This window comes from Uloborus diversus, unplaced genomic scaffold, assembly GCF_026930045.1.
Source record: "Uloborus diversus isolate 005 unplaced genomic scaffold, Udiv.v.3.1 scaffold_17, whole genome shotgun sequence".
Classification (NCBI taxonomy): Eukaryota; Metazoa; Arthropoda; class Arachnida; order Araneae; family Uloboridae; genus Uloborus; species Uloborus diversus.
Genome location: NW_026558318.1, coordinates 1,007,163 through 1,018,435, shown reverse-complemented (window position 1 = coordinate 1,018,435; position 11,273 = coordinate 1,007,163). Strand labels below are relative to the sequence as shown.

At 32.0% G+C, this 11,273-nt stretch overlaps 1 long non-coding RNA gene across 1 annotated transcript; it reads left to right on the top strand.

Moving 5' to 3' along the window:
- The first annotated feature begins 2,443 nt into the window (after window positions 1-2,443).
- Window positions 2,444-11,051, top strand: LOC129233100 (uncharacterized). The gene is made up of 3 exons (XR_008581427.1): window positions 2,444-2,489; window positions 4,616-4,689; window positions 9,641-11,051. It is a non-coding gene; the product is annotated as an uncharacterized LOC129233100 (long non-coding RNA).
- The last annotated feature ends 222 nt before the right edge of the window (window positions 11,052-11,273 follow it).

Here is an 11,273-nt window from a genome sequence, read left to right as displayed (position 1 = left end):
ACACTTAATATTTTAATTTACCTCTTATACCGCAAGAAAAAAAAAAATTTCCATCCTTACATATAAGTCGGTTTGACGAAACTTTTTCAAACCTATGGATAAAACTGGCAAAGGAGTTTTGCATTTGAAAAGAATTTCTCAAAGTGAGTGATTTGAAATTAAAAGGCATTTTTGTCGGCCCACAAATAAGCATGCTTATAATAGAACAATGATTTTGATGAAAATCTCAACGGAAAAGAACTAACGACTTGTTTGTCTCTAAAGGTGGTCACTCGAGGATTTCTAGTTATAAAACTAAAAATTCCAATTTAGTGAAAAACTAACGATATGAAACGATTGAGTGCAGAATGTAACTTACATTTTTGAGCAATCACGATTGCTTATTGCTTTCATTTGACTGTTTTTGGCGTGCTATCATTTTATTTTCCCACCGCCACCCTCCGCACCATCACCGTCGACCGGCTCCTCACGATGCTGCTCCTAGAGCGAAAGCCATCTTCAGGTTGCGTCCATGTCCTACACACAGGCGCATACATACACAACTACACACACAAACGCACACATACATACGCACACATACATACACACACGCACACCTACACACACGCATACATACAGACACCCACACACAACTACCCACACATTCATGCCTGCACACAGACAAACACATGTGCCTACACACGCATACACATACCCCACACACACATTCATACACACAACTATCCACACACTAATGCCAGCACAGACACACATGCCTACACACACATACCCCCTACACACAAGCCTACATATACACACACTCGTGATTGCGAAAACCGTAATTTGAATTCAAGATGACAAAATTCAAATTATTTTATTTTTTTGCATTCTCACTTCCATTCTCTCTTCTAATCTTGCAACGATGAGTGATGAGCAAGGTGAACACTTTCATCAAGATATTAAACGTATAGAATAATGTTAGCAAGAAAAATCCCTACTCTGCGATTAAACCTGTGATACTTCTCCTCACAATGAATGTATAAGTGCGCATTATTGCTATAATTGCATTAAGATTCGAAATTGAAGTAGATAAATATGTTAAGATTAGATTTAAAAAAAATCAGGTTTTAGCAATTTATGGAAATTAAATTTGTCATAACTTTAAAATGGTATGTTACAAGAATTTAGTTTATGTATTCATGTTCAGCAAGCCCAACTTGACATAGAGTTTTTCTCAAAGTTATAGAAAAAAGTGAAATTTTGTCACAGTGTTACCTATGCAGGCTACATTGTCAAAATAGTTATGTAGTATTTAAATGTACAATCAAAAGTCCCAAGTTTTAAACTATGACGTAGTTACCTCAAACGAGCAATGAGAATAATGCATGTTGTATTCTCCCACGAGTCTAATCGTAACCAAAATTGTGATCGGCACATCATAATTTTAATCTATTACATTTTAAATAATCTAATTATTGCCGTAACCGTAATTACGTTTTGGCAGATTATAATCGTAATTTTCTGTTTGTCAAGCCTGTAATCCTAATCTATTAGATTCTTTCGTAATCTACTCCAATTTATTCCCTACTAGTGTGGAACCCGCACGACTTTGCCCGTAATAAAAAATTAAAAGGTCTTTTGGTTCGCCTGTATATTTACAAATAATGTATGGTGAATTTTCTCGCCAATTGGCTTGTACCCGTGTTACGGTTCCACGTTATGATAATTTCGTAATTGACTCGTCCATCTTATGATATTTTTGTTCTTAAAATTGGAATAGATAAAGAACCACATCGAATTTTCGAAAAATCGCTTCGAGGTGCACACCCCGATGGTACAAACGTTGTGCCAAATTTTATGAAAATCGACCGAACAGTCTAGGCGCGTCACAGAGATCCGGACAAACAGAGGGACATGCAGCTTTATTAGTAAAGAATATTTTGCTTACTACTTTAAAATGACTGGCATTCCAAACAAAAAAACTCCATTCGAAATTCGATTATTGCCATCATAGTAGGGGTAAATCGGTTCGAAATATTCCGAAATTTGTTAACTTATGCCATTCTATACTGAAATGCATGATAAAATCCTTTAAAGAAAAGAATCGGATCGAAAACTAGGTAAAAAGGATCAACCGGCAAAGTTAAAGTGATCACAGATTTACAGTTTAAAAATTTATGAAAAACACATTTGAGTGCTATAAAAGTTCCTACAGACACTGTTAAAAATTTCACTGAAAAAATGGTTAAATAACAGTTTATTTTATTGTCATTTTACCGTATTCAGCCTCAACAGTCAAATAACCATAAAAAAGATGGTTTTCAAACCATTAATCGAAAGAAAAACAGTATTTTCACCGTATTTTGAGAAAGCGGTTATTTTACCGTAAAGTTTAGCCAATCGGATCGACTGACAGCCAATAGGAATTCAGCGCGCGCAACGCCATCTTCCGGAAATGGAAAAGCGAGGGTGATGATAGCAAAGCAAACATGGCGGCCTCTATTGGAAAGGTAAATACATTTTTCATTTATTAGATTTTTAGTTATTTGTTGTGTACTTAATGTTATCTCTACTAACACTTATTTTAAGAGCTGAAACGCACTTATAACATATCAATGAGTGCCACTGCACCTATTCTTTTCTTACTTTAGATTATACATATACGTAAGCAATGTTGAATGCTGAATGCATTTACAGTAGTAAATTTGAAACTTCGACTCTTCCCTCTCTATTTCCCTGAGTTTATTATCCCTTCCAGGGAAAATACTGTTCAAGTTGCAAAAAACAATTATCTTTTAGGAATTGTACCATATTTTGCGAAATACTGAGTATTTGGCCGAGAATTACAATCGTATACGGTTGAAAATTGTCTTCCATATTGCATGTGTAGTATGATATGTGTCGAATTTGGTTAGTTTATCTGCAATTCTGCACAAATTTAAATTCCTTTATTTATTTGAAAATCTACTGCTTCAGATGTATGATTTTACAGCGTACAATCATGGTAATGTTATGTAAATAAATCTTGCAGGAAACCAAATGTTTCTGCACCATGACTATTATTAAACTTGGATCACTGTGATTAATTAAATTAGATTGCTTTTTAGCAGTATTTATTATATTGTAAATCAACTTTTAGATATTTGAAGTATGAAAAATCAGTAATAAGCTGACTTTTCATATTTATGACCACTTAATATCATGATGTCTTATTTTTTTACTTTTTCTGTTTTATGTATAAATGAGTAAGTAAGAGTTAGGTTAATGTTATGTGTCGTAAGATTTAAGAAATAAGTTATTAGGTAACGGATAAACTAAAACCCCCACTTATACGAATTTTAAAAATCCTCCCGGAACCAAATATTTCCACTTAGACGCAAGTGTTCAAGTTCCCAGCTTAATCGAATAATATTGTTTAGCTTTCCCAATATTTTTGCAGAGAAAATTTTCGAATAAATTAAGTCAGAACTAGAGTTTAAGCAGAGTTCAAAACTTTTTAGCAAAAAAGCTAAAATGTGAAAAAAAAGCTTTAGCGAAATGCTAAAACATCCAAAGTTAATGAATAACTTTCCATAAGGCAAATTATGGGGAAGGTGTTTCTTTCTAAATGCCTCAATGCGTTTCACCTGCAATTGCAAATTAAATTCCAAATTTAGTTTGAAATGAAAAAATTTAGAATTAATGCAACTGCAAGCAGAAACACTGGTAAGTACAATTATTGACGTAAGATATAAATTCATATTTTTTTGGCCAACAATGGGGGGGGGGGGGGCATTTATATTTTGTCAAAACATTTCCACTAACTCTAATTTCTTTTGTTGTTCCCATTGCAAAAACGAACGCAGTTATAAGTTAATAACACTGAAAAATATTTACCCTTTTAAGATGAGTATAAATTGATAAATACATCCTAACCTCTTTTTGTGGTGGATAGGGACCACATTAAAAAACTCGCATAAAAGAGTTCGTTCGTTTCATAAATAACTTCGTCCATTTTATAAATACTTCCCAATCTCAAGCTTCAAAAATTTTCATATTGTGACACATTATTTATGTAACGCTTACTCATTTTGTGTGTAATGGATTACTGGGAGTATACCCTCAGAAAAATTGGTAGGAACATCTCTGATCCAAATAACAATCAACAGCAAACAGAAGAGCAATTACGTCGTCAAATGTATTTCATTTTAGCAGTAATTGCTTTTAAGCATCTTCAAATTACGAGGCTCTGTTGTTTTTAAGTAATTGGCCGAACAGAATATTCGGCTTGTCTGCAGGCAGGGCCGCCAAGAGTTAAAGGGGGGTCCCCTTGTCAGTTTGGTTGATGGGCCCCCATTCCCCCATACTTTATGAGAAAGTAAGTGTAAAAAACTAAATACTTATAATTAATGTCCTATAATTTTCAAAATCTCATGACTCCGAGCAATGCCATGAGAGCTGTGTATGCACAGTTAAAAAAGTAATTAAAAAAAAGAATTATTAAAAATCAGTTTTGCTATCTAATTTTTCTTTTGTATTTGTATTACAAACAGATGAAGCATTTTAAAATTATGAAAAATATGCTTATGATATAAATAATTAAAGTATGTTTTTAATCCTTATGTGACTTACTAGTGTTTTTCTTTTCACCTAAGAGACATCCTAAGAATTTGTGGACAGTTGATGGCATTGGGAAAAACTCATCAATGATGCATTTGCAAACTTTAAGAGGTACTAAGTATTTTCATTTATTTTTTGTTTCCAATTAGTCTCTTTCTGGACATCTGTTTGACATTCTTGTAGAATTCCTAAAAATTTGGTATTATTAATCTTTGAATTAAAATATTGAAAAGTTAATATCCAAGTGTTTCGTTGTTATATATTATTAATCACCTATTTGATTAATTTTTGAAATTATATATTTTTAAACACTTAATATTATGAAGTTTTTTTTTTCTGGTTACTGTTTCATATTTAAATGAGTTTGATAGTAGGGTTGATGTAATGTGCCGTAAAATTTAAGCAAAATTAAAAAGCAAAAATAAAATTTTAATTTAACATTTGAGGCTTTTCTATTACAGAAAAATTACTTTGAATTTGATAATAGTAGTTTGGCTATGGTTTTCAACTGCTGTAACTTTCCTTCATTCCATAGAGAAAGATGTGTTTGTTTACCAATTGTCCTCAGATATTTACATTTGTTTGCTATTTGATGGTAGAATACTAAAATAATTAGCCGAATCAAATATCTGGTTTATCTGCCGAATAGGCAGTATACTGAGTATCAACTGAATATAGTTAAAATGTTATTTTAACATTTTTATAAAAACTTAATATTCTGAGTTATTTTTCTGGTTATTGTTTTGTTTTTAAATTATTTAGTAATTTTCAGTAAATTACTGCCCTAGAGCCAGAGCTAAGGCAGAAATACATAAAATACACCACCAGCTCAGTCATTCCATTCGAGGGTTGTAGTTTCGTGCTTATTAGCACTCATGAGCCCAGATTAGGAAGTGACTGCGCTGGAGGTGGAAAACAACTTAAGAGAGCCAAGAGTGCCAAACAAACTGGTAGCTCATATAAAAGAAGTGTTTGGCACTCTCGGCTTCCTTAAGGGGGTTTTCCATCTCCAGCTCAGTCCCTTCCTATTCTGGGCTGATGAGTGCTAATCAGCACGAAACTGCAGTCCGCAAATGGAATGACTGAGCTGGCGGTGTATTTTATGGATTTAGTAATAGAGTAAGGTTCAGGGCAGTGGTTGGAAAAACTACATTTTTTTTGTAGCGAACTACAACTACTTTAACACAAATGTAGTTAACTACAACTACAACTACTTTTTTCAAAATGTAGCAACTACAAACTACTTTTGAAATGTAGTCGCTACTTCGCTACTTTTCAAAAAATAAATAAATAACATACACATAATACACACCGTTTGCGGATTGAATAAAAAAAATGTTGAGATTGATATATTGGTTCATTTGAACATGGAATATTGCTATAAATTATCTATTCTTTCTTTCCTTTACTGAAACGATTCGTCAATTCAAACATTGTATACCATTTGCAAATATTCCCTGCAAGAAAGGACTTAAATGTGGAAGGAATTCAACTTTCAAATTTTTAATCCTTTCCTGACAGTAAATAGTATTTCATTCAAGAAGTGTAACTCGGCTACTTGAAATTGAGATAAATCTAGTCATAATTTGATTTAAATTTTACATAGACATACATATACATGAAATTTATTTAGATGATGAAAAGCATCATCTTTTAAACAAAAGAGAAGAACTTTAATTTTCATTATGTGAGTTAATTTTAGAAGAACTTATATTTCGTAGGAATTAATTGCTTTTGAGCTTCAAGCTACGGTTCCGGACCTGGACACATCTCTTTTCTAATGCCCCTGACAAAATAAAATAACGAATTTTTCAATTTTACCGAATAATCTCAAAAACTCAGAACATTTAATAATTGACTTTTAATATGTTAATAAATGAACACCCAATCAGTAAAAAAGAAAAAAAAAGAAATATGAAAAATACCCCAAACGGTTCTACTAATTATCCGAAACATGTAACATAACTAAAAACTTACTTTACTTCAATGTGCATTTTTTAGCAACAGTGGACTCGGGGCTACAACGCAATTCGACTAACACGAAATGTCTATATAGCGAGTTTTACTCGAGAAACGAATTTTGCAGCTGACGCGAATTCCTCACCCGCTATACGAAAATTTTTGGAGCAGAAGCGCAGGGTTTATATCACCCTCTTTCTTGGTTACTAAATATTAGTTTCGTGAATGGAATTTCCCTTTGGCATCACTGAAAGCCAAAATTCCCCGCACCGTAGAGTCGAAACATCAGATTGCTAACGTACAAATCGCCGCTCCGCATTTTTTTTTTTCGAAATATTAAGTTGATGAAACATAATTTCACATAAGCGGGCTGTTTATCTAAAGTTAGAAATGTATCCCTCGCATAAGTTGAGGTTCGACTGCATGTGCAAATGGCATTGATACCGAAAGCTTTTTGCTTAACGGGCAAAGTTTGCATGAAACGGAATAAATTCGTTTTTTTCTTTCTAAGCCATGCTCTACTCAAGGGGAATATTGGGAAAATGTTAAAGTTTCTATGCCAAACAAACTAATGGCGTCAAACAGATACAACGTATGGCGTCAAACAGATACTACGTATGGCGTCAAAATAATATATCAGAGGTCAGCTCATATTTTTCAGTGTTACGAATCTCATTGGTGCAAGTTTTACTCGCGTAATAATTGCACCAGTCAGATTCGTTTGAAAACGCGTTTTTTTTTTTTTTTTTAACTTTATTCAAAAGTAGTTTCCAGAAATCGCTACAAACTACTTTTTTTTGTAGCGAACTACTCGCTACTCTACTTTTTTTAAAAAGTAGTGCGCTACACTACAAACTACTAAAAAATGTAGCTACTACAGTAGCGTCGCTACTTGTAGCGCGCTACTTCCAACCACTGGTTCAGGGGCATGCACAGGGGGAGGAGAGAGAGAAACACCTGTTAGCCTGAGCATGAAGGGTGCCTGAGATTTTTAAAATGAGAGATGAAATATGTGTAGGGGACATAAGAGTAAACAATATGGAGGAGGGCCAGAAAAAATCATTTGTGACGGGCCCCAAAATTTCGGGGCACGTCCTTGGTAAGGTTAGTGAGGTGTGTGATAAGATTTAAGAAAAATTGAAAAAGCAATACAACTTGAGCTTAGTATTTTCTCTTGCATTAAATTTACTTTCAGTGTGATAATACTACTATTAATAAGAATTTGCATACTATAATTTTCATTCATTGTTTCAAAAAATATGTTTTTGGTCTCCATTTGTCAAATATTAAATTTTTTCAGTATTCCGTTGCTGAATATTAAAGTACAATCGACCAAACTGAATCTTCGGTGCATCCGTAATTTGAATTATATCTGTGACAAAGCCAATTTAACTTTAACCAGGAGTTTGCAATTTTTTTTTTTTTTTTTTTGCATTAAAAAGTTTAACAGTTATTTTTACATTTGAAAAAAATCATTCAAGGTAAAACTAAAAATAATTCTTCAATTGAATAGGCTAACTCTTTAGGATATTATATAAATCTAATAACATTCTATCCAAGTAGCAATTTTGTTTTTATAGTGATTAATGTTACTTTTATATATTGTTGCAAATAATGCCAAAAATTTGAATATGTAAAATCAGTTTTAAAAATTCAAAATCCAAGTTTTAAAACCATTGGGAAAAAGTTGGATCACTGTTTAAATGTTGTTTTCAAAAATGTCGGGGTTGGGGGGGGAGGGGGGAGTGAGAGAGAGCTTTTTTCAATGGCTTAAAAAGTCTTGGTAACAAAGTTAAGGATCTGAAATGAAATTACTTCATAAATTATTCGAGATTTTTCTTGCTTTGTCATTTGAAGTTATTGGGCATTTTATAGAATATCCTTGTGGACTTAAAAGAGGAATTAATGGTGTCAGTTACAGTTGTATACTCTTCAAACAAAGGACAAAAAAGTTTGTCGTAAGGTTAGTATTTAAATTTCACAAAGTGAGGGCTTTGTTTTTTTAGCAGAATAAAAGATCTGTTATAGGATTTTTTTTTTGATGAATAGTTAAGAGGAAATTTTATTAATTTTTATTTGTTCTATTTAGTATATTTTCCAATTTTTAAAATTATTTTTTGCAAGCAAGGTGAAAAATAAAGTCTGAGGCTTTATTATTTTTCTCAGAAAAAAATTGCATAGCAAATTTTTTTTTTGTATATACAGTTGAACTCGGTTAATATGAAGTATCAAAAAGCTATGAATTCGTTTGTATTAGCAGTTATTCGTAACTACTGTGAATGAGTGATTCTGTGGGGGAAAAAAAAACATGAAGAAATGCTGCTCTACATTTAAAAAATATTGCTGCACGAATTGTACATTTAGCACATTCATTTATAAGAAACGAGATATTTATTTCTGAATATATTTGGAAAATATTGAAAAAGGAAGATGGGATCGAAAATCACGGAATAGGTTGTAATCCGCAATGGAAGACGAACAATTTTATCTCCGTATAAATTGCAATTTCTGCGGGTCAACAAATGTACGGACTGTATTTTCTATGCAAAATAATCTATATTTTCTTGATACACGATGGGACTTCTACTACCAAACGAAGTAATGAATAATTTCTAGAAAAGGATACTACAGTATTCAACCACAAACGTTTTTAGTAAGAGGTCAGGAATTTTTGTTTGTCTTAGCCGAGACTTGCAATTACGCATTATGCGTGAAATTTTCATTGTAATTAGATAGCAAACCAAACTTAACGAATAAAACGTTCATTTTTGCCGTGATTTCATATTAAGAGAGTTAAACTGTACATATAATGAATGTACTTTATTTGATTAGCTTTAATGTGCTTTAAATGCAACTGAATTTTTTAATAATGCTGCAGATGTATTTTAACTTGTAAGTTATGCCTTAAGAAAGCATATTTAATTTGCTACGTTCTTCCTAACAAACCAGTATGTTCTATTGTGTATTGAGGTAAATATTGGAAAAGATGAAAAGTGATTTTGCTGTTGCATTTAATTTAATGTTAACAGAAACTGATTTTGTAGTTTCAGAACACCATAATATTAGGCTTGTTTTACATGGCTAATTTTAATCTATGTTTCAGGTGCTTTGTGGAAATAAATCCAATGCCTGGGTCCAAGACATAAAAGATGATTTTTATTATTTGTAAATGTTGCGATTTGTAATACATTTGTTATGTTGTATATATGTATTTGTGAATTATTTTGTATTGCTCAAATTCTAAAATAAACAAGATCTCCACGTAAGGTTTCTTATTTTTTCTGTGTTTAAAATATTTTCAATAATAGAGAGCTTGGATTAAACTGTCATTTGGGAGGTAAAACTCAGTACCAGCAAATTTTACATTATTGTCATCTACTGTACTTAAGTTTTTTTTTTTTTTTTTTTGTACAAGCTTGCTTATTTGGTTGGAACTCGAAAAATAGAGCTCGAGTAAAATGTAAAATTTCAGCATTTCCCTAATGCTGGTATGGAATTCAAAAATTATTTTTTCACATAGCTCAAAAAATCATTTCTGCAGGTATACCTTCCCATAGTAGTACATTCAAATGCATATGCAATTGCAGATTCTTGCTTCTTTTTTTTTTTTTTTCATGTTAGTGCACTTGAATGCATAAATGTTTATTGCTGGGTTTTTTACTTGATTTTAGGTCCTTTTTTATCTTTGAAAAAAAATTTAAGAAGTAATTTTTGTTTCGCCATGTCTCATAGAAAAATTTAAGAAGTAATTTTTGTTTCGTCATGTCTCGTAGAAGCCGACCTTGAAGAACCATTGCTTACCATTTTTTGTGTGAATGATTGGAAAGATCCAATCGTTTTAGTTCAGAAGTAACAAGTTTTCTGAGCATTTTTTTAAATATTGCTTGTTTTTTCATTTTTGCTGCATATTTTCATAGTTTTAGTGCATATTTCAATCACTTTTTATTGAATATAACCACAGCTCTAATTATACATTAAAAAATACTGATAATCAATCTTGTACATTGTGTAACAACATGTTAGTACTGTGTAGTGTATCTATTGGGTTTTTACTTATTGATTTTTAAAAAATTGAAGTCAGTTAAAATATTCTCTTAATTAATGCCTTTATTTTTAATATTCCGTAACTGTTACAGTTGAAATGGTAAGCCTTAATTCTAAAAGGAAACTCTCTCTTGAATTAATTTCTTACCTGTATTTATAATTTATAGACTAAAGAGATCCATTCATTTAATTAACATACTATAAAACCTGACCAAATGGGTTAAATTACTGTGAATACTAGTAATTAGGTGCCTGTGCACATTTTAAATGGTTACAAAAAGTGTTTCATTAAGAGTTTTTCCACGTGCTAATCATATGTGGTCACAATACCGTAAAGTGGTATAGTTACGGTCCATCAACATACTAGTCCTATATGGTAACAAAACCGTAAAATGTTACGTTGTGGTATCTTTACGGTTTTTTTGACGTACTAGTGGAATATGGTTACAAACCCGTAAAATGTTGTATTTACGGTTTTTCTCCGTATTTTTTGAATATGGTTACAAAACCGTAAATTGTGGTTTTTACGGTTTTTCACCGTACTAGCTGTATACGGTTAGAAACCGTAAAATTACATGTTTACGGTTTTTTAACCATTTTAGTTGAAAATGGTTTTGAACCCGTAAATGTGAAGTATCAACCCTAACCGTAAACTTTACGGTTAATCAGACGGACACACTGCTGCCGGTTAT